Raw genomic sequence first — 15,645 nt, 5'->3', positions numbered from 1 at the left:
TGCTAATTCCTTGGCCGCCAATTTCTGTCCTCCTATTCATCCCAAATACCATAGCTCATTGTGCTACTTTACCCCCCTGCCAAGATGGGTCGGTCGGTACATGATTCCTATGCTGCCTTTTTTGAACTTTCGCTGATCGAAAAGGGGCAGCTACGCTAAAAATAGCTGTGGTTGCCGACAAGACAAAGGAAATACCATTCTCCCCAACTGACCAGAGTACGGGTTCAAAACCCAGCCCGGGAGATAGGGATATAATGCCAACTGTATTTTCGGTCGTCGCATCAATATATATATATATAGTAACTCCAAAAAAATATAGATGTATATATAGTAAATCCCCAAAAAGAAGAACAACAAACACAAAAACACAACAACGCAAGGACCTGGTACATGTAAAGTATTAGCAGCTGCTCAGGGAAGGAAAGAAAGATGGTTTAACGTTTCGAGTAGACGCTCTTCTTCGGAAACAGAGGAAAGTCCAATAGAAGGGAAGACGGAGGAAGAAAATCGCCAATGATTCACATGTAGTTACATTTTGAAGTAAATACATGTGTGTGTTTGTTTGTGTGAATTCCCATTACATCAGTTAGAATTCATAGAACAACACAAATGCTGCTATCAGTCTAATCGCAAATAGAAGTAAATACGAATTAGTGATTCACTCGCTGTATGGCATAGTTACATGTTCTTTTGTTGTTTGATGCCGTAAATCTTAAGCTTTTAAATGTAAGTACAGAATTACATTTAAACGTTAAACTTTTCTGTGAAAACAGATAGAGAATAAACGCGTAAAATTATGTGTAGAAAGTGCAAGTAAAACTGATAACAATGAAATATTAAGTAGGGTACTCGATATAATTGAAATCGATAGAAAATTTTAATAGTGAGCACAGTTGAGTGAAAACTAATATCTTCCACATTAAGTGCAATCGTGAGGAAATTGTAGCAACCGCATTTTTTATGTATAATATATAATACTAATAAAATTTCCATATTTCCCAAACAACGCTATGGTGACGGCAGACTGAGGAACATATCACTTACCGTACTAAAAGTGCAATTTCCATCGTCTGTATGTCTTTAGAGAGTTTCATTATTTTGACTTTCTTAAATTTCACTTTTCCATTTTTTATATACTTAAGCATTATAATCTCTTGAATCTATAATTTTGAGAATTTTTATTAAAAAGGAAAATCGATAATGATACAATGGTAATAATGGAATGAGACAATTAACCCGAGTTTCCCTTCCATAAAAACAGGGCTTTCTTTTCAATTCCCGAATAATAAAAACATACAAAACTTTGTGTTAAATATATGTTTGAGGAATAAATCAATATAAAAGCGGTCCGACTTAGAAGTATCATCTGACTTTTGTTCCAGGTTAAATACTTAATTTCAGAAAGAAAAAGAGCATTCGTTATCCCTTGGTGAACTTATGATATTAATTCTCATGCAATGGGAATCTAGCTGCATGTCTTGTTCAGGTCATTGCACAGAATTTCTACCATAATAATAATGGAAAAGGGCGGGACATCGCAACATATTACCCAAACTTTCAGTTTTTTGGACCCAGTATACAAAAGTGAATGTGCAAAAGAAAAAATGGTTTGTCTAATGCAGTGGTTCTCAATTGTAGTCCATATGGCCCATGAGGGCCCATAAAAGATTTTCGGGAGTCCATACAGCAAAAGAGTAAATTGAGGATCCACGATAATATTTTAAGGGCCCCTAAACATCTTTGCGTTAGATATAAGTATTGCTATGCATTACAGGAAACGGGTTTCTTTCTCATTTTCATAGTTCAACCTACACTAGTGAACGTGTGAAAAACAAAATAGGAATTGTGAAAATGATCTTCTATAAAACTAGTTTTAAATATTTAATCGATATGACGGTCCACCAGAATAAAATAGCAATCAAAGGGGGTCCATCGATGAAAAATGGTTGAGAACCCCTGCTATAACATAATCTCATCAGAAATATCCATATTCAAGATTTATTATTTCTCTGTATGCATTCATGTATATAGAAAATAGTTTCTCAGTATATTTACTGTGATTAGAACATTGTTTGAATAGTAATGTGTAAGTGAACGTTATCAGAGAATATTGCAGTCCTTCAAGAGTAATTATTTCTCTTAGTGACATTAGGATATTTCTCTTGTACGTTTTTGGCAGAGTGTAAAGGAAAAGATGTTCAACGTATTCGAGCGAAACGGAAGTAAATACTAAAAACTGCTTGTTCAATACGTTATTACTTTTGCCATTTAGCAGACTATGTACGTATTATTTTTTCATGACCACTAAATAAGTTTACTTCTTTTTTTTTTTTTTAGATAAGTTACAATTTGAGTATTGCTAGTTTTACTCAACTTTGAAAATGGCAATGAAATGAACCGGTACTGACATCGATAAAGCAAACAACTATTTCTTTGAAAGAATAAATTTTAGACGAGAATTTTATATAATTGATTAGAAAACTATGTCGGTTTCTCTGTCTCTAAGTCATTAGATGATTCTAGAAGAGTCAAGTGAAAATTTTAATCAGTCTCTCCAATGACTCGAACACTTATAAATTTATCCTGGACGGCCATTTTGATTATGAAACGTGTTTGAGGATTGCTGTTTAGTCATGTGTTACGTTTTACACGTATCAATCACAAGTAAAACACAATAACGGTACATATGTATCGAAGGGTCACACAAAACAGAATAGTGATCTCATGAAGTTATATTTTAATCAGGTTTGAATGGAAATAAGAATTTTAACAATTACGTTATATTACTTTCTTTTTTAGCAACCCTCATTTGCACCCCTTGCCGTGAAGTAGGTTCATCTGGGACTCTCAACAGGAAGAGGTCCGAAAAGACAGACAAAATACCAGTAAGTATTTCGCCCGGCGTGCTAACGTTTTGCCAGCTCGCCGCCTTTACAATATTTTATTATGCTACCGAGCAATCGTTAAATAAAACAAAAGGTATTGTTATTTTAAACCTAGTTCATTCTTGATTAAGCAGACATATGTTTAAAGGTATTACAGACGCGATCACCCCACTTTTTTTTAGTAACAGGAGAGGTGCGTCTACCCCCGTGTCTTCTTTTAATAAAATAATAAGGGATTTGAGGAAGATTTGGTTGATATTCCTAGCGGATGTATGGGATAGGTAAAGAGTTACCTGTCGACTCGAAAACAAATAGTTATCACCTTAGATGATACATATGCTCACATGTTATGTACAAAACATTTATAGAAATTATTTCATGTAAACTGCCAACAATCGTTTCAACACATCAGCTCTAGCAAATACAACGGAATTTATATATTCTAACGAGTCTAGTAGTTACGTCTGATAATAAATGCCTGTATTTAATAACTATGCACGATATGTGTTCGAATGTTATACTTTTAATAACTTTAGGGCGAATGACATCGCCGGTCCTATTTTGTATAGGCGTAGGAGTGGCTGTGTGGTAAGTAGCTTGCTTACCAACCACATGGATCCAGGTTCAGTCCCACTGCGTGGCACCTTGGGCAAGTGTCTTCTACTATAGCCTCGGCCGACCAAAGCCTTGTGAGTGGATTTGGTAGACGGAAACTGAAAGAAGCCCGTCGTATATATATATATATATATATATATATGTGTGTGTGTGTCTGTGTGTTTGTCCCCCAACATTGCTTGACAACCGATGCTGATGTGTTTACGTCCCCGTAATCCAGCGGTTCGGCAAAAGAGACCGATAGAATAAGTACTAGACTTACAAAGTGTTGGAATTATCAGCACTCAACTACGAATATGGCTGACAAAGTCCTGGGATCAATTTGCTCGACTAAAGGTGGTGCACCAGCATGGCCGCAGTCAAATGACTGAAACAAGTAAAAGAGTAAAAGAGTTTAAAAATGGAAATGAATTCCAGTCGTAAGTGAAATCTTCAACATGGAGTATCAAGCTTCACACTCACATTTTAAACAAGACTGAAACTGGACGCCACACGTTAACCTTCGTAGAACAGTGTTTATGAAGCAAAATTGAAGACATAATTGAATTATTGAGAATTATGTAACGAATTCAAAAGTGACTTTTAACTCTGTTAGCAATAAAACAAAGTCGGAAAAAGACTGTGTTTGTGTAATATAAGGAAAGAATTTTACAGAGATTTTAATAGAAATAAGTATTTATAAAACGTACTATTTTCACAAATGCCATTACTAAAACGTTATTGCTTTTATTTCGTTAGAAAATGGTGTTATGAAACGGAATATATGGCAAGGATATAAACGAGCGATAAAAATAAACTGACAGCACACAATATGATATAGTTTGAGCTAAGACACAAACACAAACACACACACATTGCGTTTATACATAAGCATATAGCAAGTACAAACTATATTCATTTCCATAGCGATTATCTCAAGGGTATCACAAAAATTGTAGGCCACTGCAAAATATAACCAAGTGTTCGATTTTTTCTGGTATGAGTTGAACTTCTGAAGTTACTATACCATTTATTTACATTTGGCGGATATGTGTCCTCGTCTTGTTTGTTGTTAACACAACGTTTCGGCTTGTATACCCTCCAGCCCTCATCAGGTGTCTTGGGGAAATTTCGAACGTGGGTTCTCATTCCTAAGGTATTTTTCGATATTATTATTATTATTATTATTAGGTCACTGCCTGGAATCGAACTCGAAATCTTAGGGTTAGTAGCCCGCACTCTTAACCACTACACCATATGCGCTTCCGAGTTCGTTTCCAAGCAGTGACCTGAATAATAATAATAATAATAATAATAATAATAATAATATTGCAGCGATCTTTTTTCAGCCATATTCGTAGTTGAGTGCTGATAACTCCAACTGCACCAATTACTGTTATCACGTCTACTCTCTTCATTGACCACAACCTTCATATTTCCCACTTTAAATTGTCATGATTGTTTATTCTTTCTTTTTCTTTCACGTTGAACCTGTTGTCACCGGGACATGCTGTGTCAGGTATCATGCATGTTCTTTCTTTTTTATCGAACACAACAACGTCCGGTTTCCGATGTCTGGTCAGGTGATCACACTGAATCATTGCATCCCAAAGGATTTTGCAAATCTCATTCACGGTGACTCCTTCTGGGGTTTTATTTTACCATGTCTTTGCTCTTTGTAGGCCATGATTTCCACAGAGCTTCCATTATTATTATTATTATTAACTAAAAGAAAGGTGGAGAATTCGTGAGATTGTTAGCATGCCAGACAAAATGCTTAGCGACATTTCGTCCGTTTTTACGTTCTGAGTTCAAATCCCGCGGAGGAAGACTTTGCCTTTAATCCTTTCGTTGTCGTTAAATTAAGTACAGTTTGCCCTGGGGTCGAAGTACAGGCTCCCCCTTGTTGGCCTTTTGTCAAAATTCGAAAGCATTATTAAAACAGTTTCATTCGGTCCGATGTGACTTAATCTTTTGTAGGATTCGTAGGGATCTGCTAACCGATTCGGTTATTCGGTTTACTGAGCCCAGCGAGTTAAGTTTCTATAAGAAGCCAACGAAACTATCAGTGGCCTGGTGCCGGAACCAGCTAAGGCGGAGAGCTGGCAGAGCCATTAGCACGTCGGGCGAAATGCTTAACCGTATTTCGTCAGTTTGTACGATCTGCGTTCAAATTCCGCCAAAGTCGACTCTGCCGTTAATCGTTTCGTAGTTGATCAAACGAGCACCAGTTTCGATGTAATTGACTTAGGCCCTCTGGCCTTGTGCCAAAATATGTAACTCCCTACTAAATGTGTTGAGTGCCTCTCTCTTTCGTTTGTCCATCCACCCATATACATTCAAACATGTCCGAGGAAGTTCAGACTTGTTTGAATGTTATTTAGGCTTCGAGTTATGCCACAGATAATGTATCGTTGAATGATTTACTGTGCCTTTCTAGAAACATATTTCATTTTCATCTTAAATAATGATACGTTAATATTCAAGTATATATCGCATCCAGTTGAACATATAGTTATGTATATAATGTTACAAATACTTTTATAGAGCATATGTCTGAAGGGCACGTGTGAATGTGCAAACACATATGAGAATGCATTACGGAAGAAACCACTTTCATTATATGCAGATCTACACAAAGTAAAATAAATACGATCCTACGTAAACTCAATCAATACTTCTTACATATATATCTGTATACGGTCCAACGGATCATTTCCTTTGTAATTGACATAGGTCAAACACTTTACATCAACTAGTGCATTAATGACGTGAAGACAAAAATACGCTTGGAACACCTTAAAGCAAAAACAAGCAAATATAGCTGGAAATAATCGATGCCATTGATTAAATAAGGCCAGCTTACTCATATAAGTATTTTCACAGATTCGAAAAATAAAGAAGTTTTATTAGTACGTTACCTGTCTTCAGCCGAAAATAATTACACGAAATACGAAATCTTCTTTGTTGAAGAATGCAAAATAAACAAAAAAATTGGTGAAGATCACTCAATAAAATAAAACTAATAAAAAAAAACTTCCTTTTATATTTGGCCAAATGTTTGATAAAGTATTCATTCGTTGCCAAGGACATTCAACATTAGAAAGATAAAAGATAAAATATCTCGCATACCTACTTGAATTAGCGAAAGAGGAAAAAAAAAAATTAATGATTCCGGTTGCCCAATTCGGCACTAAATGCCCGACTTACAATATTTAAATTTCAAGTGTCTGGTCCTTATATGGAAGAGCACTGAAAGGCGACTTTGTATATGTACTGGTTTATGGGGATAGGTTCATAATACTAGTAGCTTTTACCACGTTTCGGCAGTATCTATTACTATGGTTATACACGCCATAATTCCGCAATCATTTTACCAGTTGTTTTGTCAAATTGTGTGCTTATGACACATAAATAAACATATTAACCGGCTAATTATAAAAATCTAACCAGATTCCCCTACTTTATCTTAGAAACTAGGTTTTTAGCTACTTGTTATGTAACTATTTTCATTAACAATACCATGCTGAAATATGACAACTAAAGTTAGATATCATTTAAATTAAAAATGCTTAGGAAAGTAAATTAAATCAAGTTTTAAAACGGAAGAGTAACGAAGAAAATATGAAAAAGTATGCACAACGCCAACAAGAAAAACCACCGATTAAATGAACAAAGTATGATTTAAGTAAACACTGTAAATCTTTATAATTTATTTTGCACGGTTAGCTATTAAGGTTAACCTTTATATATATTAAAATCCCATTTAGCGGGAACATCGTGAAACAAGATGTTGCACAACAATATATATTTCGCGTATTAGTATAGGAACAGAATTTATTAAAGCAATATTAGTGATTATCGATCTCGTTTTGTGTGCTAACTACACTTAAATAAGAGTAAAGCAATGTTGATCCTACTGTGATTTGAAAGCAGTTCTTTAAAATTTTTTAATTAAAATTTTATAACGCATCTAGTTTACGTATACTTTTCCACCAACAATAATGTCAGAAAATATATTAAGTTTCGGTTTCGGTAATTTTTACATATTACAGAGTATGCACACACACACACACACACACCCACACAGGTAGTGAGCAGGTGACAGCAACATAAGTATAGATAACGCTATTCCGTGTTATATGTACTAAGATATACCTCATCATCCAGGGCTGGTGCCCCTGCGTCGAAAGTTAGTTATAAGAACAATACCTGTAGAGCCGTTCTGGAAGTAGGAATGCATATAAACACTGGTAGGCTTCAGACTTATGTTTACATGGAGTAAAAATTACGAAATACAGAATAAAGGGAATAGTAGAAAATAATTATAAAGTTTTATCTCGGCAGCTGTTTCAAGATTCTATTGTTTTGTCGTGTTTTCTTTATACCGTAATCTGTAAATTGCCTCCCATGTAAATATGCGTTCCAAGCCTACATGTGTTTATTTGTTTTTCTACTCGTGCGAATGTATGTGTGTGTGCATATAATACATGTATGTATAGAGTGTTAGGTGTGATGTACAGAAATTGAATATTGAAAAAAAAGTTGTCAAAATTTGGGAAAAAATTCCTTCTATTATTAGCGTATTGGATCCCTTCTAGAACTTGTCAACGAAAGCGCTAATAATAATGAAGAAATAAAAGGATTTTTCCCAATACATACATTATATATATATATATATATATAAGCGCAGGAATGGTTGTGTGATAAGTAGCTTGCTTATCAACATGGTTCCGGGTTCAGTCCCACTGCTTCGCACCTTGGGCAAGTGTCTTCTACTATAGCTGCGGGCCAACCAAAGCCTTGTGAGTGGATTTGGTAGATGGAAAATGAAAGACACCCATCGTATATATGTATGTATGTATGTGTATACGTTTGTGTCTGTGTTTGTACCCCCACCATCGCTTGACAACCGATGTTGGTGTGTTTACGTCTCCACAACCTAGCCCTTTGGTAAAAGAGATAATTGGAATAAGTACTAGGCTTACGAAGAGTAAGCCCTGTGGTCGATTTGTTCGACTAAAGGCGATACTCCAGCATGGCGGCAGTCAAATGAATGAAACAAATAAAAGTGTGTGTGTGTGTGTGTGTGTGTGTATAAAGGACTGAATGAAAAATGTTTACATTTCAAGTGGGCCACTTATATATTTCAGATATGACTCATAGGATTTGATGTTTATTGTCCAAAAATAGGGGTTTATAGTTAGCAGAATTTTTCTCACATAGATCAGTACTATTCCTAAGCCGTCAAGTGATAGAAAGATTAGTCTCTTTACATCCAAACGAAACAATTGCCAGTACTGAACTATTCGACTATGCATATTTCTCAAAACTGTGTCGTGTTGTATTACTACGAGGTAACATTATATATGCGTTCTTAAAGTAGAGCAACTAGAATGATTAAAACTGGGACTGAACTGCTGTGGAAATTCTTGAAAAGTTCTGACATTCTTGAACTGGAGCAGAGTGGAGACAATAAATCTCTATAAATGATGATCATCATTTTCCAATATTTATTATTTCGCTATTTCCAGATTTAGTCGTTAGCGATCGGAAAATCGGTTGAGAGAACCGGCTGGTATACATGAATACCAAAATATGCCATTCCCCCCAAAATTGAATTTATTTAAGTGTTGTAGATATTGTTGTTGCTGTTGTAATTGTTGGTCAATTGGAATAGGGTAGACTAATGGTCAAAAGCATTCCAATTGTGACCATCATTCCATTTTGATTCCCAGGAATATATTATTCTGCTTCCCAGGAATACATTATGTTTAGTATAGTAGGGTATGATTTGAGAGAGATTAGGTTCATATTTTTAGCAGGTCAAATGTTTGCCTAGATGTTCGTCATATTTTATGCCTCAGTAACAAACCATTAGTTTTAACGTTTTACACTGAACAATGCGAATTACCTTAGCTCTAGACATTGTTCTACTGAAGCATAAGAAATAATACGCAGTCTGCAGTTTCTATGGGACATTGGCGGATAAATTTGAAGCGTGCAAACAATATAACGGGTAGAAAAGAAAAGTAAGAATGAAAGTAACAAACATAGGAAAAGAGAAGGCTGAAAGTAAAGAAAAGAGAAGGCTGAAAGTAAAGAAAAAAGAAAAATGAAATTGAAGAAAACGATGGGGCAACGTAATTGAAGTAAATAATAGCAGAGAGAAAACGGAAAAGGAAAACAAATATATAGAATTACACAAACATGACTATAAATGTTTGAAGTAGGGCAGAAGAAAGAAAATGAATAGGAGTGCTATAAATAAATAATAAAAAAAACAAATGAAGACGCAACGAAACAAAAAATAACAAGGAACCAGTGAATAAAGAAAGAAGCCTAAAAATACATAAAATGGAAATTAAAAATAAAGCGAGGGGAATTACAAGAAAGGATAAAAGAAATATGAACTTCGTCTTATTAAATGTGAATAGAGTCTTACATTTTATACTCCTAAGTTAATCTCAAAATATGATGTTTGCTAAGAGATGATATTATATTGTATTTTGATTTTGTTGCTTTTTTCGTTTAAATCTAATTTTCTTAATTTCTTTTATAAGGGAAAAATCTCAACGTCAAATCGACATTTGTATACCATGAAGAACTCAATCATTTACATACATGCACATACATACAAATATATATATACATCGATCTCTCTTTGTACATATATATATATATATATATATATATGTTATAATATATTATATACTTCTGCCTGATTTGTTCCGACTTCCATTCATCTTATAAATTCTTGTACCAGTGACATTGCAATGCTATTGATTGAAATTCGACTGAGGAGAATTGTATAAAAAGTTCGTCGAATGAAGTATACTCTAGTATACGTGTCTATAGAATAGAGAACCATACTGCACGCTGATTCCATGAATATGCATCTCATATGGTACGACAACTGCACGTTCGTACATCGAAAAGAGCGAAACAGTCGTTCCCAGATCCCGGATAATCTCGTGTAGCGTCGCTGTATTTTCATCCATGATAGAAACGAATACCAACATTCCATGTGGTAGGCTTGTTAATTGCGAAGAAGTCTTAGCATGAAAACTATGGTAGCTTCATTAACCAACAAAACAAACAAATATATGTATGCGGCGCGCGCGCATGTGTGTATGTGTCTGCGTGTCTGTGTGCACGTGCGTGTATATGTCTGTGTAAAAGTTAGATAGATAGATATAATAAGCATGTGCTTACGAACTTGATGTCACAAATATTACTGGTGAATAATTAAAACTACACTTCACAAGAGCGCGAATTCATTTTCGAAAATGAAAATATCACTCACGTATAATAAATGGTTAATTTTGATATTAGGAAGGCGACAAGCTGGCAGAAACATTAGCACCCATGGCAAAACACTTGGCCGCCGTCCATCTTTATCGTTTGAGTTGAAATTCTGCCGAGGTCGACCTTGTCTTTCATTCTCTCAAAGTCGATAAAATATGTATCAGATGCGTATTGCGGTCGATGTAGTCGATTTAGTTCTTCACCAAAATTGCAGGTGTTGTACCAACATTTGAAACAAACATTTTTGTATTAGGAACCGAATGTGATTAAGTTTGTCGGGAATTATTTTTAGGCATCGGCGTGCAAAAATATCTACCTTTTTTTTCTAATCAAATTTGAGGCTCCCTGCATAGTCTGTCAATCAACTAAATATTGCAATGAAATTCAGTTATACATGCCCTAATTTATAAATCCTCCAATTTGGTATATAGATACTCAGTAATATAGATACACTCGTCTAGCAAGCCTTTCATAATAGGTTTACTCCAGTAAAACAAAAAAGGTCTAAACAATAACAACCAATTATTAATACAACCATAAAACTTTTGAATTTAAAATTTACAATATTTCGAATTCGGTTCGTTATTCGATTCGGTGTTAATTTTCGTTGGTCAAATCTAATTCATAAGAAATATCACCAAATGTGTTCCCATTCATTCAGACATCGTATATCAATAGCCCTGTTATTTTTCAATGTATCATATTTAATCATGGCGTATGAAATGGATTTATTTGCAATATTTATAAGGTCAAACGTCAACGCAACAGTTCGATGCATTATCATTTTTTTTTTCTGATTATAAATTCCTTCTGAGTTTTATTAACTTTAGTGATACATTGCAATGAAAGGTAAATCCTGTTCCTGAAATTACAGTATTAAAATACTTAACAACGGGAGAATAATATTCATTTGAAAGAGGCGCCTTATAAAAAGAGGCTCGACATAAAAAGTGGATAAAGAAAATACGAATGCAGATTGATTCGGAGTAAAGATTGTTTGCCAACATAACATGGCAGTCCTGATTTCGGACGAATATTGCTGTAATTTCGCCCCAGGAGACATCGTCTCCAGCTGGCTATGCGACACGATCTGTGTCCCTTGTTCGAAAATATAAGGACACCAGATGGAGACGATGTCGCCTGGGGCTAAACTACAGCAACATTCGTTATGTTAGCAAACGATCTTTACTCCAAAGTACTGTTGCTGAATATCTCTCGTTGTGAGATTTAAAAATAGTAATTTTCTAACAATATTTTCTCTAGATATATCTATAATTCCAAACGTGTGCTACCATTATTGCTAATGCTACACATTTCGTATTAAATCCCGTACATTAAATAGACATCTGTGGAAGCATCTGAGATGAAATATAAAATAATAGAAACAATGATTTAATTTGATCGAGTATGTATACAGTTTCAATCTCCAGCTGTTTGTAATTCGGCTGATTTTACTCTCTCTCTCTGTCTCTTCCATGCACCCACTCCTCTTATATTTTGTCTATGCTATATATTACGGCCGCCACAAACAAGAAGATATCTACTTTTAGTGGTATCGTGGGGACATTTATTTTTACCATGCTCTGACCGATCAGCAGCAGTTCCTCACTCATAAGTGCATGCATTGAACATTTCTTTACTACTTCTCTTTGCAGCCTCACCTCAAGTGACGTAAGTTTTTTCTGCCCTAGAGTGGTTCAATGCACTTTTCAATCTGGCGCCTGCAGCCCTTACTCAATTCATCGTGTTTTGAGTGTTTTATATTTGAATATTATTGGTTCTATTTGGCTTGGGTTTTTCCTTGACTATTTGGCGAAATGTATTTTACATTTCTTAGTTCTTACGATAGAAAGAATGCCATTTTGATAGATGTAAGAAAAAAATGCGATAGGAGCATATCGTTATGGAGGAAAAAAAAAAAGAAATGAAAAAGAATAGCAAGGCACGAACCCAGCAGAAATTTGGCAGAAAATTCTGAAATTGCCCATCCCAACTTTGCTATTACATACATCCAATAAAAACGTGATAAATCTAAAGAATTAACAAACACAAATACTAGAATATACACATACACCAGCAGACAAATATATGCTACACGAATACCGTGTCATATCAACTTAGCTTGAAGATACTTGAGACGCGAGACAAACACTGAAGAAAAATCAGTGTAATCTAACCTGAATGAGGAACGTTAACACAGAAATTTATACAACATGAAACTTCAAATTTGGTACTCTGAGATACACTTCTATCTGCGACTGAAATTTGAGTAATGAAACAGAAAATGTTGGAGGAGAATATTCCGGCGAACAAGAATAGTAAGGAAAATATTCTTTTCTACTCTAGTCCCAAGGCCCGAAATTTTGGGAAAGGGGAGCCAGTCGATTAGATCGAACCCAGTACGTAACTGATACTTAATCTATCGACCACAAAAGGATGAAAGGCAAAATCGACCTCGGCGAAATTTGAACTCAGAACGTAAAGACAGACGATATATTGCTAAGCATTTCACCCGGCGTGCTGACGTTTCTTATTTCTTTATCGCCCACAAGGGGCTAAACGTAGAAGGGAGAAACAAGGACAGTCAAAGGAATTAAGTCGATTATTACAACACCAGTGCGTAACTGGTACTTATTTAATCGACCCCGAAAGGATGAAACGGAAAGTCGGCCTCGGCGGAATTTAAACTCAGAACGTAGCGGTAGACGAAATACCGCTAAGCATTTCGCCCGGCGTGCTAACCACTCTGCCAGCTCGCCGCCTTAGAAAGGCAAATATTGTTTAATATATATCAATATAAAGAGGTGAGGTAGTAGAATTCTTAATGGCATTTTGTTCGACTTTATGTTCTGAATTCAAATTCCGCTGAGGTCGACTTTGCTTTTAATCATTTCGGTGTCCATAAAATACATTGTAGTTAACAGTGAGGTTGATATGATGGACTTACTCACTTCTCCGATATTCCAGGCCTTTTGCCAACATTTGAAATCAATATGTGTCAACATAAAATCTAATAAACTGTTGTATTTGTATACAAAGCAAAAAAAAAAAATGCTACATAAACATATGCCAGTGAAATGAAATGATATATATATATATAGGTCTAAATAATTCAATCACATTTTTTGCAATTGTTTAAAGTTATTTATAAAACCCCGTATGCGTTATTCATGTTAGATACTAGAATATGATGGAAAGAATGCAACAAGATAAGAAGTTGGAAAACAAGTAATAAATACAGGTAGGTACAGGCATGGCTGTGTGGTAAAAAGCTTGCTTCCCAACTACATTCTTCCGGGTTCAGTCTCACTGCGTGGCACCTTGAGCAAATATCTCCTACTATTGCCTCGAGCCACCCAAAGATTTGTGAGTGAATATGGTAGACGGAAGCTGAAAGAAGCCTGTCGTAAATATGTGTGTGTGTGCGTGTGCATGCGGGCGTGTGTGTGTGTGTGTGTGTGCATGTATGCTACCACCGCTTGACAACCGGTGTTACATTATTTACGTCCCCATAGAGCGATTCGGCAAAGGAGATCTATATAATAAGTACCAGGATTTAAAGTGAGAATGTACTGATGTCGATTCATTCGACTAAAATTTTTTTTATGTAGTGCCCCAGCATGGCCGCAATTTAATGACTTAAACAAATCCAAGTTAAAATATATATATATATAGTGTAGAATAACGCAGACTTTCAAAACGCTGTCCCAAGGTAAGGATTATATCTGTAGTATGGAGAAAATTGTTTACAGAGGAGTCGAATCTTCGTCTACATCCAATATATAAACACAACAAAAACTTTCCGTGTTATTACGAATAAATCCTATTAACCTAGAAACTGAAGAGATTGTATCCACGCTCAGTATAGATGACGGAATAGATTCCTTCACACCTGCTCAAGTTACATAATACTCATGAATCATTAGATTAATTCCGCTTATCATTCTAACGTTAGGTGAAACAACACTACAAAACGAAAAGAAAACATGGATCCTATTTTTAGAGTTCGAAAAATAGTTCATTTCCAATTATAGAATAGCCGTTTGCAAGTCAGATCTTTTCTTCATATTTGCGAGAGCTAAGCAAAAATCTAACAGATTTACTTATCACAGAGTCTCGACTGCTACAGCACTACCTTTCGTCATTACCATGAAGTATTCAGATATGAAACTGTTCTGTGTAATACACACACATACAGATAGAAAATGACAGTTACTCATGCAATTTGTCCTGATCGTTTTAAAGGAGAAAATGAGAAGCTATACGTGTGACTCTTTTCTACTCTAGTCACAAGGCCCAAAACCTTTTGGGAGGGATACCAGTCGATTAAATCGACCTCAGCACATAACTGGTCCTTAATTTATGGAATATTTCGCCCGGCGTACTAATGTTTCTTACATCTTTATTGCCCACAAGGGGCTAAACATAGAGGGAACAAACAAGAACAGACGAACGGATTAAGTCGATTACATCGACCCCAGTGCGTAACTGGTACTTAATTTATCGACCCCGAAAGGATGAAAGGCAAAGTCGACCTCGGCGGAATTTGAACTCAGAACGTAAAAACAGACAGAATACCGCTAAGTATTTCGCCCGGTGACATCATTACCCATTCATCAGCAAGGCGAGTTGACTTGCAGAATCGTTAGCACGACCGACCAAAATTATCGTTTTTCGTCCGTCTTTCCGTTCAAATTTTAATTGCCGCCCAGGGCGACTATGGGGTTAATTAAATACGTATTAGTGAAACACTGGAAGCGACGTGGTCGACTATACACCCGGCCCCCCTAAAAAACAAAACAAAACATATATCCGAATGTTGTGTGTCATATATATCTATCTATATATATATATATAT

General features: G+C 35.5%; 1 protein-coding gene and 1 long non-coding RNA gene across 6 annotated transcripts in view; one reads left to right on the top strand and one right to left on the bottom strand.

Moving 5' to 3' along the window:
- The window catches only part of LOC106876595 (uncharacterized), a 277,478-nt gene extending 274,521 nt beyond the window's left edge, over nucleotides 1-2,957 (top strand). Inside the window, exon 7 of the long non-coding RNA XR_008266471.1 lies at nucleotides 2,800-2,957. This is a non-coding gene — a long non-coding RNA (uncharacterized LOC106876595). The remainder of the gene's footprint in view (nucleotides 1-2,799) is intronic.
- LOC106876592 (neuropeptide F receptor) overlaps nucleotides 1-15,645 on the bottom strand; it is a 383,847-nt gene that overhangs the window by 114,969 nt on the left and 253,233 nt on the right. The gene's annotated exons all lie outside the window — the stretch shown is intronic.

Source organism: Octopus bimaculoides, chromosome 2 (genome assembly GCF_001194135.2).
Source record: "Octopus bimaculoides isolate UCB-OBI-ISO-001 chromosome 2, ASM119413v2, whole genome shotgun sequence".
Taxonomy (NCBI): domain Eukaryota; kingdom Metazoa; phylum Mollusca; class Cephalopoda; order Octopoda; family Octopodidae; genus Octopus; species Octopus bimaculoides.
This window is presented reverse-complemented; position numbering and strand designations above follow the sequence as displayed.